Source organism: Procambarus clarkii, chromosome 8 (genome assembly GCF_040958095.1).
Source record: "Procambarus clarkii isolate CNS0578487 chromosome 8, FALCON_Pclarkii_2.0, whole genome shotgun sequence".
Lineage (NCBI taxonomy): Eukaryota > Metazoa > Arthropoda > Malacostraca > Decapoda > Cambaridae > Procambarus > Procambarus clarkii.
The window spans coordinates 4462115-4477579 of NC_091157.1; the positions used below are offsets into that span (position 1 = coordinate 4462115).

Below are 15465 nucleotides of genomic sequence, written 5' to 3' on the forward strand. Positions count from 1 at the left end.
TAACAACAGTTGATTGGCAAGTTTTCAACCTTGCAAACTGTTTAATAAATATAACCAAAGCCGTCAAAAATTAAGGAAAGATGAACACGTTCGTAAGTACTTGCGTAACTGCTTCGTGAATTCGTAACCCATGGACCTCTTATCGAGTCGGGACTAGGATGGACCGAAACTTCGTCACTCATTTCATTTGTGTTATTCGTTTGAGCAACGTCATTCTGACGTACTGTCTGCTCATATACGTGTCTTACAACCAAGAAATCCCTGATGACGTCTCAGGATTTTTCCCACGAGAGAAGCTGTTTACTGACAGCCTAGCCACGTCCGCCTCCCCTTCTCATCACTGTATTTTTCTGTGGTTCAATAAATCTGAACTGTATGTTTAACAAATCTTTCACCCTGTCCATGGAGGACAGAAGAAAATGTATATATGCTGGTTAGCATTGTAAATGTGTGGCCACGTCTGTGGTAGAAAATAATAATAATAAATAATAGCTGTATTTTTATTTTCACTAATGTGGGATTCAACGTAAATGGTAAATATCATTATTATCCTCGACGAAACCTGTCACCAAACGAGGGGGATAAGAAAGATGAGTTACCGGAATATATAGTTTCTGGTAATTGAGTCGACTTAGTAAGTGAGTTTCTCTGGTCGACTTAGTGAGATTCCCTGGTCGACTTAGTAAGGGAGTTTCTCTGGTCGACTTAGTAAGTGAGTTTCTCTAGTCGACTTAGTAAGTTTCCCTGGTCGATTTAATCAGTTTCTACGGTCGACTAGTGGCTGTACAAGAATGTAACAACTCTTGTATATATCTCAAACAAAAAAAGTTTATATGGTCAACTTAGTAAGTTTCTCTGGTCGACTTAGTAAGTTTCCCTGGTCGACTTAGTAAGTTTCTCTGGTCGACTTACTGAGTTTCTATGGTCGACTTAGTAAGTTTCTACGGTCGACTTAGTAAGTTTATATGGTCAACTTAGTAAGTTTCTCTGGTCGATTTAGTAAGTTTCCCTGGTCGACTTAGTAAGTGAGTTCCCCTGGTCGACTTAGTAAGTTTCTCTGGTCGACTTAGTAAGTTTCTATGGTCGACTTAGTGAGTGAGTTTCCCTGGTCGACTTAGTAAGTTTCCCTGGTCGACTTAGTAAGTGAGATTCCCTGGTCGACTTAGTAAGTTTCTCTGGTCGACTTAGTAAGTTTCTCTGGTCGACTTAGTAAGTTTCTCTGGTCGACTTAGTAAGTTTCTCTGGTCGACTTAGTAAGTTTCTCTGGTCGACTTAGTAAGTTTCTCTGGTCGATTTAGTAAGTTTCTCTGGTCGACTTAGTAAGTTTCTGTAGTCAACTAAGCTGGATAGCGTTGCCCGATGCTCAGAGGTGATGTATTATTCTATTGAAGTCAGCATGTGCTAGGATGTCTGGTGCATGATAAACAAACCAAATAATCCAAATTAAATCAGATTAGCGAAAAAAAAACGTTATTTCGGTGCCCGAAACGCTATGGCTTTACAAGAATGTACAAAATACCAATCTTATGTAATCTCACCAACCAAATGTGAATTGCTTTGCTTATAGACTGTTGTAGTCCTTGAACCCATTGTTTAATAATAGAAGTTTGAAGTTCAGACCTACTGCACCAAGCCACTGACATTTCAAAGGATATAATAATCCTACAATAGTTGCCTAGGTTCTAGGTACATATTTACTTACATATTTACTTACATATTTACTGGTTACTTATAAATCTACGGCCCACTGACCCCCGCTCTCTCGAGAAAGTGTGGTGACGAAATACCTTTTGCTTGTAACAACATTTGTGAATATTATAACATGTAGATTCCTCCCCCCTCCTCCACACATATATATATATATATATATATATATATATATATATATATATATATATATATATATATATATATATATATATATATATATATATATATATATACATAGGTACCTCGCTGCTGAGTGGATAGCGCTCGGGAGTCGTAGTCGTAAGGGCCCGGGTTTGATTCCCGGCCGAGGCGGAAACAAATGGGCAGTTTCTTCCACCTTGATGCATCTGTTCACCTAGTAGTAAATAGGTATCTTGGAGTTAGACAGCTGCTACGGGCAGCTCACACACACACATCGTAGGGATGTGTGTGTGTGCTCACCTATTTGTGCTTGCGGGGGTTGAGCTTTGGCTCAACCCCCGCAGGAGGAGGACGCAGGACGCAGGAGCCTCGCAGGACGAGGAGCTGGGATATGAATACAAGTAGCTGGAACATGAAGACAAGGAGCTGGGACACGAACACGGAGTTCAAGAACGGCGCTAGCCAACCACTATCATAGAACTATCGGGGGATCGAGCTACGGCCCTACAGGAAGAGAAACCTCCCTGTACCCACCAGTGGAAGAGGATGAACAATATACTATGAGAAGTCATTGCTGGGCCAGTTGTGAGTTAACCTGGTACTGTACCCAAGCCTGGAGACCTCATCTTCAACACAGCTGCTCCGGAGAACGCTCAACACAGGCCGACAAAAACCACCCTAGAACTGAACGCTTGAGGGCCACAGGACGAACAACACGGCGGACCAAATAATATTTTATTTAGGAAAAGGACTTATAAAGATGCAGAGTTACAAACGTACTGTTGGATTTATAGATAGAGCTAGTACATACAATACCTAAAGTCACTAATATGCATAGCGTTTCGGGTTTCCGTTTTCGACTAGACATGACAGGGTTAATATAGACACATCTGGCAGGTTAGTGAGGCTGAGCCGCTACCAGAATATTCAGATTGTAAACTCTGTGATAAACCTTTAATGCATTCACTAGAACACTATATTGATGAATGTGAAACCGTAAAGGACTTTAGACCTCCTGGCCTATTGTACCACCAACTGTGTAACTATTTTATTGACTCAGGTGTTCTGGACGACATCCTAACAATTTACCCAAAATTTGCTTGTCCATTTTAAAGAATGAAGAACAATTTCTACTTATATTCTAAGCTGCATCACTTATGAACCCATCCCTGCCCTTGTGTGGCAGTGCACAATAGAAAGTTGTTTTCACATATCCACACATTAAAACATTGATTGTAACCGTGATATATATGTGCTTCAGCCTACAGTTTAGACCTATTGTCTTATGTATGACCCTCTGTCCTGCGTGACAGTGAATACTAGCATTAACCTCAATTTAATAAGACTATCAAAATCCTCAGATTAGGCAAAATTGTAATTAATTTTGTCAATAAAGATGTTAATAATAATAATATTTGTTTTTTGTTTAATACTGAAATATTTGGAGGATATTAACCCCCCAGACCACTTCTTCAAAAGGTCAGATGTAGCACGAACCAGGAGCAACGGCTTCAAGCTCAAGCAAGCCACTATGTAGAACACAAAACAGAGGTTTGTTTGTTTGTTTTTACCCACCAAGCTTTCTTATACCTTTTAAACACCCATTGGGTTATAAACCCATAAAATCGCCTACCCGCCGAAGTCGTAAATGCCCCCCCCAAAAAAAAATTAAATTTCAAAATCCAGCTGGATAAAATGGGGGGAAGCTGTGACAAGCCGCCGGCTATCCTCGCCGAGGCCACTAGATACCATTGTGTCAGGACACACTAGGCAGCCAGTACATCCAGTACATGTTAGGCTTATATCCAGATCCCCAACCCCTCCCCAGAGGGTCGAATTACTGACCCTCCCCCCAGGATGTAGCCCCGCAAGAGCTGACTAACCCCCTGGCAGCATTTGGTGATAGGAAACGCGCCCAACCGTATCTGTCATGCCCAGGATTCGAAACCGGAATTCTCGACTGTGAGTCAGGAAATGTAGATGTTTATCTCTCACAATGTTTGGCAATATGTTTATTGTTCGTGATGTGTGTGTGTGTATATGTATGTATTAATACGATGTACTGAACGGGGTGAGAATAGCTTGAGCTACCTCATCCCTTTGTGTGTATTTTACCTCAATAAACTTATTTCTATTTCAATTTCAACCGTAACTGTCCTGCCCAGGATTCGCAACCGGAATTCTCGATTGTGAGTCGAGAACGACTACCTCAAATAAGATGGCCCTCGGGTAAATATCTAATATATTCCAATCGAGGCGCAGCGCATTACTCTACACGGCGCAGTGACCTCCAGGAACCTACAGATTTCCACACAATTCGGACACAAAGTCCAACCACCATGTCCTTGTAGCCTCACGCTGCCGGATCCCCCCTACCAGCGTCCAAACATATCGTACCGGGTCTTAACAACATCCCAAATCAACGTCAAAAGCACTATATACTCGTTTACGTCTTGAAACAGTCCTAATCTAAGCTAACAGAGCCTTAATTAACCGATCTTAACTCAAGCAGATCCAACTTAACCTAAACAAACAAAAATAAGAGATAAAATGTGTTTTGATACGAGGTGTGTGACGTCATTATTACGTCATAGGTTTCATGCCGGTAAGTGTTTTAGGCTCTACTATTATTTTCATAGATAAGAATACTAAATATATATAATAAGAATAGCAGAAACACTGCAGTAGGCTTTCTACGCATGAGACGTAGGTCCTATACAGTATTTACACCTGATATTACTTAACCACGTATATGGGTGGACACCACAGCAGGAGAGGGGCCGTGACGTCATGGAGGTTGGCGCCAACATTCACACGTGAGAGTATTGGCAAAACATTGGCGCTGGTACACAGCTGAGGGATTAGTTGTTGTACATAAATATACACGACTTTTACCTGGTGTCTTGTTGTGTGCCAAACAGTTCTCACCTAGTTGTGCTTGTGGGGGTTGAGCTCTGGCTCTTTGATCCTGCCTCTCAACTGTCAATCAACTGGTGCACAGGTTCCTGAGCCTACTGGGCTCTATCATATCTTCATTTGAAACTGTGTACTAGTACCACCACATCACTACCTAGTGCATTCCATTTATTAACTACTCTGACACTGACAAAATTATTTCTAACGTCTCTGTGGCTCATTTGGGTACTAAGTTTCCACCTGTGTCCCCTTGTTCGTGTTCCACCCGTGCTGAAGAGTTTGTCTTTGTCCACTCTGTCAATTCCCCTGAGAATTTTGTAGATGGTGATCATGTCTCCCCTTACTCTTCTGTTTTCCAGGGACGTGAGGTTTAGCTCCCTTAGCCTTTCCTCGTAGCTCAGAGCTCTCAGTTCTGGGACTAGTCTGGTGGCATACCTCTGAATCTTTTCTAACTTTGTCTTGTGTTTAACTAGGTATGGCCTCCAGGCTGGAGCTGCATACTCCAGGATTGGTCTGAGTTCTTAATTCACAGTGAGTGTAGGCAAGTGAGGTCTAGTGCTTCATCTTGTAGTAGTCCACTTGGCTCAGTGGTAAGACAGTCGCCAGGCGCTTCGCAAATGCTTTGGCCTGGGTTCGTATCCTGGCCGGGGAGGATTGACTGGGCACCAATCCTTAACTGTAGCCTCTGTTCACCTAGCAGAAACGATTTGGCGGGTCGTATTCCAGGGAAAATTAGGATTAAGGAATTACCCGAAACGCTATGCGTGCTAGTGGCTGTTCAAGAATGTAATTACGAACTCTTGTATAATTAAATAATAATAAAAACATGGCTGAGGTTAGTTAGTTTAGTTCATTTATTATACACCCCATACCCATCTTGTAGGCGGTGGTGGAAAGGGTTACAAAGGCACATAATGGGCTCAGGGACTGAACCCCACAATTTATTTAGCTAAGTAATTACAGCTTGATAATAACCTAGTTACACAGGTTAATGACCCATTATATCAACAATGGGTCAGAGAGCGACCACGAGCCAGTGTCAGTCTTGAAGCTAAGCAACTTAATTAAATATGCAGTGATGTAGTTTCATAATTGATTTGCCGGTTATGCACAATCCCTTACATTAGGCTACTTTCCCGTGAAGGTTAATTAATTATGCATTATTTATAGGTTATACATTATCATTTACTTCAGTTAATTCGATATAATGTCACTTATTGTAAGCCTTATAATTTACTTATTACCTACTTTCAATTTTATTACTAATTTTGACTTTTACTTATGTAAAATAAATATGTAGCCTAGCGCGAGTATCAATCGCCATCCTGAAAATATTGTGTTGTATGAGGGACTTGTATAGGAGATAAGTGTGGTGTATGAGGGACTTGTATAGGAGATAAGTGTGGTGTATGAGGGACTTGTATAGGAGATAAGTGTGGTGTATGAGGGACTTGTATAGGAGATAAGTATGGTGTATGAGGGACTTGTATAGGAGATAAGTGTGGTGTATGAGGGACTTGTATAGAAGATAAGTGTGGTGTATGAGGGACTTGTATAGGAGATAAGTGTGGTGTATGAGGGACTTGTATAGAAGATAAGTGTGGTGTATGAGGGACTTGTATTGGAGATATGTGTGTTGTATGAGGGACTTGTATTGGAGATATGTGTGTTGTATGAGGGACTTGTATAGAAGATAAGTGTGGTGTATGAGGGACTTGTATAGGAGATAAGTGTGGTGTATGAGGGACTTGTATAGGAGATAAGTGTGGTGTATGAGGGACTTGTATAGGAGATAAGTGTGATGTATGAGGGACTTGTATAGGAGATAAGTGTGGTGTATGAGGGACTTGTATAGGAGATAAGTGTGGTGTATGAGGGACTTGTATAGGAGATAAGTGTGGTGTATGAGGGACTTGTATAGGAGATAAGTGTGGTGTATGAGGGACTTGTATAGGAGATAAGTGTGGTGTATGAGGGACTTGTATAGGAGATAAGTGTGGTGTATGAGGGACTTGTATAGGAGATAAGTGTGGTGTATGAGGGACTTGTATAGGAGATAAGTGTGGTGTATGAGGGACTTGTATAGGAGATAAGTGTGGTGTATGAGGGACTTGTATAGGAGATAAGTGTGGTGTATGAGGGACTTGTATAGGAGATAAGTGTGGTGTATGAGGGACTTGTATAGGAGATATGTGTGTTGTATGTGGGACTTGTATAGAAGATATGTGTGTTGTATGAAGGACTTGTATAGAAGATATGTGTGGTGTATGAGGGACTTGTATAGAAGATATGTGTGGTGTATGAGGGACTTGTATAGAAGATATGTGTGTTGTATGAAGGACTTGTATAGAAGATATGTGTGGTGTATGAGGGACTTGTATAGGAGATAAGTGTGGTGTATGAGGGACTTGTATAGGAGATATGTGTGTTGTATGAGGGACTTGTATAGAAGATATGTGTGGTGTATGAGGGACTTGTATAGAAGATATGTGTGGTGTATGAGGGACTTGTATAGGAGATATGTGTGGTGTATGAGGGACTTGTATAGGAGATATGTGTGGTGTATGAGGGACTTGTATAGAAGATATGTGTGGTGTATGAGGGACTTGTATAGAAGATAATTGCGTTGTATGTCGGTATATTGTACTATGGACCACATCCTACTTATAAGTACTACCAAAACAGGAGGATGGGCTGTACTGTGGTGCAGCACTCAGCTGTGTGGTGTGGTGGTACAGTGGTACAACACTCAGCTGTGTGGTGTGGTGGTACAGTGGTACAACACTCAGCTGTGTGGTGTGGTGGTACAGTGGTACAACCCTCATTCCTGTCTCAGCCTCATATCACTGCTAATCATGATTCCAAGTCTCACAATTGATATTGTTTAAATTTTAATAAAATTTTCGTTTCATAACACAAGTAGCATCGGTGGTTCAGTGGTAGAATTCTCGCCTGCCACGCGGGAGGCCCGGGTTCGATTCCCGGCCGATGCATCCTTTATATTTTCATTTTATCGGGGAACAGGCAGCCAGTGGATATATATACGTGTTAGACTTATACTGAGGTATCTTTCAAGGTCGAATTACTGACCCTTCCTCAGACTGCTACCCCACAAGCTGACTAACTCCTTGGTCCCTATTTACTGCTAGGTGAACAAGCCATTATATAGGTGACAAGAAACACGCCCAACCGTTTCTGTCCTGGCCGGGATTCAAGATTCGAACCAGGAATTCCCGATTGTGAGTCGAGAACGAACTGCACGGTACTTAATTAAATCTGTTCATTTGAGTCTTCGTAAAATGATTTATGTATAATAATTATGTATAATAATTATGTATAATAATTTATGTATAATAATTATGTATAATAATATATGTATAATAATTATGTATAATAATTATGTTATATCATATACACACATACCAAAAGAATAAGGGTGGTAGAAGAAAATATCAAAGTGTTCAGTGAGGATTCACAAGGTCTTCTCTGAGTACTCTTTATTTTAATAAATAAATAAATAAATAAATAAATAAATAAATGTTTATTCTGGTAAGGTACATACATACAAGAGATTTTACAAAAATTGATGGATTTATAGATAGAGCTAGTACATACAATGCCTAAAGCCACTATTATGCAAAGCGTTTCGGGCAGGAAAAACATTAATGACTAAAACTTAATACTAATTGAATATAAAGAATAAAATGTGTGAGAACAAATAAAAAAATATATAAAAGGGGGGAACATGGCTGAAAAAGCAGCACAAATACAATTTTCTTCTCCGAGGCTATGAGTCCCTACACTTGCACCAGAGGTGGTACCCCCTCATAATTATGTATAATGATTATGTATTTATGTATTGCAGCAAGCCGAGAGAAAGGGCTTGGAACATTTTGTTCCAGGTAGCGAATCTTGAACAACAACAACAACAGTGAAAGGACTGTACACTGTATAAAGGACTTCAATCCATAAAGTACACAAATTATACATAAGATTTTACACTACAAATACATTAATTCAATAGCTGTCATAAAGTACATATTCCGGTATAAATGAAAAGATTTTTAATAATACATTCTTGATGCAAAATGTTTGATCCTTACATTGTCTCTCATATACATGTAGCATCGGTGGTTCAGTGGTAGAATTCTCGCCTGCCACGCGGGAGGCCCGGGTTCGATTCCCGGCCGATGCATTTTTAATATAGGGGCCGGTGGCTGACTGGACAGCACGCTGGACGCGTGATCCTGTGGTCCCGGGTTCGATTCCGGTGGAGAAATCGAGAAACAATGGGCATTGAGTTTCTTTCACCCTGATGCCCTTGTTACCTAGCAGAAAATAGGTACCTGGGAGTTAGTCAGCTGTCACGGGCTGCTTCCTGGTGTGTGTTGGGGAAAAAAAAGTAGTAACAGTTGATTGACAGTTGAGAGGCGGGCCGAAAGAGCAGAGCTCAACCCCCCCAAGCACAACTAGGTGAATACATTATTATACTGATGTATAATCATACATGATGTATAATCACTGATGTATAATCATATGGACATCATACTGATTTATGATGTCCGGTCCGTTCTCTCAAGTTGCAACAATACCGATTCATAGAAAACGAGAACTTTTGTGCTTCGCAACTTCATTCCTTTTCAGGCAAGGAAGCTACTATGGGAAATCATAACTACGTATCAGTTGAGACGGCTTGGTATGGGTCGTGATGGGTTGGGTTTAATTCAAGTTTGGCAACAACGAATTGTGATTGTTTTCAGATCTTAGACCCTGAACAGTGCGCACATTTTATACATAATGTCATCAAGACCCCCATACAAGCTGAACTACCAGAGATACTAATTGTAGCCAAGTCGTATTCGAGCTGTGACAATATCTATTAGTCTTGTCAGTTTGTTACTTCTCCCATACAAGTGCTATTTAATACACATGGAGCCGGTCGGCCGAGCGGACAGCACGCTGGACTTGTGATCCTGGGTTCGATCCCAGGCGCCGGCATTTGTGTAGGGATAGATTTTTTGATTGTTGCTGCAGGAGGCGGCTAGTTTATTGTGCACCCCATACCCATCCTGTGAGCGGTAGCGCAAAAAGCATTACAGAGGGCACAAAAGGTCTTTTTCAGACCTCATCTTAGATTATTACATAAACAATTTCATCTATCCTTCACACCTTATAGTTACAATGTCAGCTAGTTACAGAGAAAGTGCTATTTCAAGAGCTATATATAACCTAAAAAAGGATAGAGGGATCAGACCAATAGCTGTGGGCAATTCCCCCAGCGTCTCGTCGCAAAGGTTGCTGCGAGAACATTCTTTGTGGAGGGAGCTGTTGTAGTTCCTGGATACCATACACAACCAGGTTATGACCTACCATCCAGGCTAACGGGATGGTGGAACGGTTTTACAGCGAACTGAAGGCGGCGCTGAGGACACAAGACCTGACCCCGTGGATCGACAACCTTCCTTTGGTACTAATTGGTATCCGTGCAACTAGGGGGCGACATTTTTTTTTTTTTTTTTTGTCTCTCTCTCAGAAGCTGACTTTGCATATGGTTCCGATTTTCGTCTTTCTTGCGAGCTGGTCACTCCGACGCAATATAAGCTGTTGAACACGCCAGCCTTCATGGAGTGACTGCGGAGGACGATGCCGTAAATTCTGAAGGCGGCGAATTTGTCCAAAAGCGGCCCATCATCCATCTACATGTCTGGCCTAAATACTCCAGGACGTTCTCTCTGATAGCTATGATTTTGTGAGAGTTGACGCTGTGCGTTAGTCACTACAGTAGCCACTACGAAGGACATTTCCGGGTGCTGTCGATAATTCCGAAGACCATCGTTATCGGCCGTCGGGGTGCTCAAGTGGTTTTCTTGATTGATCGGGTGAAAGCTGTGCATTTCAAATCAAGCCAAATCAAATCAAATGTTTATTTAACTAAGGTACATACATACAAGAGATTTTGCAAAGAGTGATGGATTTATAGATAGAGCTAGTACATACAATGCCTAAAACCACTATTACACAAAGCGTTTCGAGCATGAAAAACTTAAATGACTAAAGCTTAATACTAATTGAGCATAAAGAATAAAATGAATTGAGAACAAATAAAAAATGAGATAAAAAGGGGGGAACATGGCTGAAAAAGCAGTACAAATACAATTCTGTCGACAAACAGCGTCATTTAAAAAAAAAAACAGACATTGGTTCGATGCCACTTCAGCCCTGTCTGCCCCAGCTGCAGAATTCTTGTACTCACGGAAGCAAAATAACCCCCCACCACCTCTTCCTGAAGGAGTGGCTACTGATTTATTTCACCTACCAGTACCTTCTCCAGATCCCAGCCCTCCACACCAAGACACGGACGCCGCCACTGGAGCTAACATACCTCCCTGCGGCGAGTGTGGTCACTCTTGACTTTGTTGGTAGAGTGCGGCCGCGTCAGTTGGCTCCCGTCAGCTCCTCTGACCTCCGCCATCGTGCAAATCTCTGCACTGAAGTCGCTATAAATCTATTAATTCCTATTTGGATTTAAATAATTTAAGCTTGGGCTTAGGACGGCGTTTGTGTGGGTAGTGGAGGTGTGTTCTGAGGGAGACGGCGCCTTGTCCACGGCTGGTCCCTCGGAGTCAGTGTCAGGTTAACTAACTGGCAATGTTTTGCGAGCAATAAGTTTTGAGTATTTTATATTTTTACATGGATTAAAAATAGTTGTATTATTTTTAAATACTACAACTTTTTTCGGGTTTTCTATTTTGCTTTGTCCTACCTATATATATTTATGTTCCCAAGAGCTTAGCTGTATAGTTGATTCATTCTGTATACATTAATTCATCCTACATTTAGCGTCCTTTTGGATTCCCGTGAATAAATAATAAGTTTTTATGTTTAGTGGGTGACGACAGCCAGTGTGAGCTAAAGGTCGTTTTTCTACCTTTTTAATATACAACAAGCCACAGCAAATTCAAAGTTGAACAGAAATTCTTTATAGGTTCATAAATCGCTACAATTCTGCGTTTCTGCCCGAAACGTTGCGCGTACTAGTGGCTTTACAAGATTGTAATTACCATATTATGTATCCTCACATTCCCAGTGTACCTTCTTGTATATGCATAAATAAATAAATAAAATAAATAAATAAATAAATAAATAAAACAATGGAGGATATACTTGTTTATATTCCCAGCTGTATTTTAAAGTCTTCGTTTCTCACAATCGTTTTCTATGTCAAATTTTGGCTTGATAAAAGAAAATGTTATTTTGAAGGGATACAGTTATATTCCGTAAATTATATACTTCGCCTAATTAAGTAATAAATAATGAGGAAGGTACATTGGGTTGTGAGAATACAACTCAATTCTGTATCCTGTATCTAGTTTCCTGTATCCACTGCCCAGTTTCATTACCTTACATTTACTCGGGTTGAACTTTAGCAGCCAATTGTTGGACCGAGGGAGCCGAGCGGACAGCACGCGGGACTTGTGATCCTGGGTTCGATCCCAGGCGCCGGCGAGAAACAATGGGCAGTTTCTTTCACCCTATGCCCCTGTTACCTAGCAGTAAAATAGGTACCTGGGTGTTAGTCAGCTGTCACGGGCTGCTTGCTGGGGGTGGAGGCCTGGTCGAGGACCGGGCCGCGGGGACACTAAAAAGCCCCGAAATCATCTCAAGATAACCATTCATTCAGTCTAGGTCATCTTGTAGCCTCACACTGTCTACCTAAGTCTTAATCCTCCTCATAATTTTTGTATCATCAGCAAACAATGAGAGGAATGATTCTATACCATCTGGAAGATCATTTACATATATAAGAAACAGTATGGGTCCAAGGACTGAACCCTGCGGGACCCCACTGGTGACGTCTCGCCAATCTGAGACCTCACCCCTCACAGTGACTCGCTGTTTTCTGTTACTTAGGTTCTCCCTTATCCAATGGAGTACCTTCCCTTTCACTCCTGCCTGCATCTCCAGCTTTCGCACTAGTCTTGTGTGGCACTGTGTCAAAGGATTTTTGGAAAGTCTTTCAAAGGCTTTAATGTATTCACCTAGTTGTGCTTGCGGGGGTTGAGCTCTGCTCTTTCGGCCCGCCTCAACTTTTATTAAACTAAACCCCCCCCAAGGAAGCAGCCCGTAACAGCTTTCTATCAAGGCCCTATTTACTGCTGGGTAACAGGGGCATCAGGGTGAAAGAAACTATTCATTTTTTATTCTACCATCACCGGGGATCGAGCCCGGACCCTAGGATTAAGAGTCCAGAGCGCTCTCTACACAGCTATCAGGCCCCACGTAGACGAATCTAATTACTATAAATGACTACAGACCTAGAATTATACCATTAAAACTCGTCAAACCCTTCTGTGCCTACTTAAGAGAACAGGTGTGCTGCTGCTACGAAATAATCTTGGAAAATTATTCAATAGCCCGAGCCTGGCCTCGGGCCGGGTTTGGGGAGTAGAACTCCCAGAACCCCATCAACCAGGTATCAACCAGGTAATATTAGTGACTATTTTGACAAATGGGCCTCCATTAATAAATTTGTGGAAGTAGTGAACAATGTAATATCAAGGGAGGGTAGTGACAGCGTTGGCTTGCCACAAACTATTTTTTATTTTATTTTATTTTATATATATATATATATATTATATATATATATATATATTATATATATATTATATATATATATATATAATATATATATTATATATATATATATATATTATATATATATTATATATATATATATATATATATATATATATATATATATATATATATATATAATATATATTTTACATAAAAAAGAAGGTACATTGGGATTGTGAGGAGACATAGCATAGTAATGACATTCTGGTAAAGCCACTAATACGCGCAGCGTTTCGGGCAAGTAATTATCAAAAGAAGGCACCAAACCGACGCGTTTCGGGCAAAATTTCTATTATTTCCAGTATGAAAACTAAACTTGTAAGTAATTTTCCCATAACCTATATATAATTTAAAACTAATAAACTAGTTCTATTAATTTTACAAGTGCTTCTTAGGAAAGGGTACGAACAGGCATAACTTCTTTAAAATGTCACATATAAATTAGGTTTTCTGACATTTCCCCACAATCACATTTGTCTAAAGAAAATGGTTATTAGATGGTTTGAATATTTTTGTTTTCCCGATTGGGAACCCTGAGGGGCAAGTTCGTTTCTCAGCTCAGCACAGCCACACTTTACCACTTAGAATATTTTGCTTAGTTTCCCAAACTTGTTTGCTTAACAAAAAAATCTGAGCAAGAAACTGTCACCAATGGTATTTATACAGGGCAAAGGCTAAGAATAGAAAATTACTGACTTAGAGAATATATGTCACCTTTACACGTGATAAAATGTCAGTTATCATGGATACTTAAAATCCTTCAAAGTATACTCCTGAAACACATGAAACTCTACATCTGGTTTTTTTTTTTTTTTTTTTTTTTAGAGGGACTGGTTTCAAATCAGTACACTGAACTAGTTTCGTACGAAATCAGGATGTGCAAAATAGCCTAAACAAAAATGAAGGATAGAACACTTAATACCCAAATGGTCCAGTTTTTAAAACCGTGAACCACTAATTCACCTACATGTTCATTCAAAAAGAAAGGCAAGATAATTTGTCAGAAAGCAACAAGCCAGTATAACTGTAGAAGCATTTGGAAAGTATACGCGGTTGGAGTGAAGGAATAATAGTGATAGACAGTTTCAAAAATAGCCACGAAGGACACATGCTTAACTGAGCTATTATACTTTGGACATGCTACAGCTGGCTACCATCCAGGCGTCCTGATCAGACCTTATATTGCAACTCTTCATAGAATGCCTTGCTCTACACGAGGCCATTGGCATCCCCCCCACTTTTAATCAGACTTAATATTGTAATGCGATTTCACCGCTTCTCGCCATCTCGAGTACAATCACTTTCAGCTCTAATCTGTTTACCTATTAATTTACAGGGGGAGAGATAATTATCCTTCTTAATATTGTTTGCACATTTTTATTTTTATTTGGGGGGGGGGGGGGGGGGAGGAATTGACTTCAATAACCTCTTCCTTCAATGCACTCTTTCCTACCACCCATACAGGAAGGGGAGAAGAAAAGAAAAAAAAAACTTCCTTGCATATCTTGAACTACTACACATCCAGATTCCACCTGTCTCATATCATTTCAAGTAAACTTCCTTTGTCCATTTTATTCCCCCCCCCCCCAAAAAAAAAATAACTAATACATATATCTCAAGTTTCTTCTCTCCTCTGCACCTCCATGCTGTCCTATTACACTTCAATGTTAAACTTCAATGATACAAAAGATCTTCCAAATATTGTGTGGACAAAGTGGAAGTTACTGGACAGAACTAAACATCCACCAGACAGCGAGACATAGTAATTGCCAGGATCAAATTGGGCTAGTTACCTGTGGCAGGTGATTGCAAAGTGACAAATCTCCCAATCCTGAGCAATCCAGGTGTAAATTGAGCAGGAAGCGAGTCATGATTTTATACACTACAATGAACATTTTGTCCTGTGACCATTCATCCTTGCTGGCATGAGGTATTTGGAGCTCCACAATTACTGCATCCACATCTGTGTTCTAGAGGATATGTTCATAATGCACCAAAAGTTTGCAAGTGCAAGCATTATCACATATGATGCTGAAGACTTGCATCACAATGATGCAAGTC

At 40.5% G+C, this 15465-nt stretch overlaps 2 non-coding genes across 2 annotated transcripts; both read left to right on the forward strand.

Moving 5' to 3' along the window:
- Window positions 1-7689: 7689 nt before the first annotated feature.
- Window positions 7690-7760, forward strand: TRNAG-GCC (transfer RNA glycine (anticodon GCC)). Its single transcript has one exon. It is a non-coding gene; the product is annotated as a tRNA-Gly (tRNA).
- Window positions 7761-8891: 1131 nt separating this feature from the next.
- TRNAG-GCC (transfer RNA glycine (anticodon GCC)) lies at window positions 8892-8962 on the forward strand. Its single transcript has one exon. It is a non-coding gene; the product is annotated as a tRNA-Gly (tRNA).
- Window positions 8963-15465: the final 6503 nt, after the last annotated feature.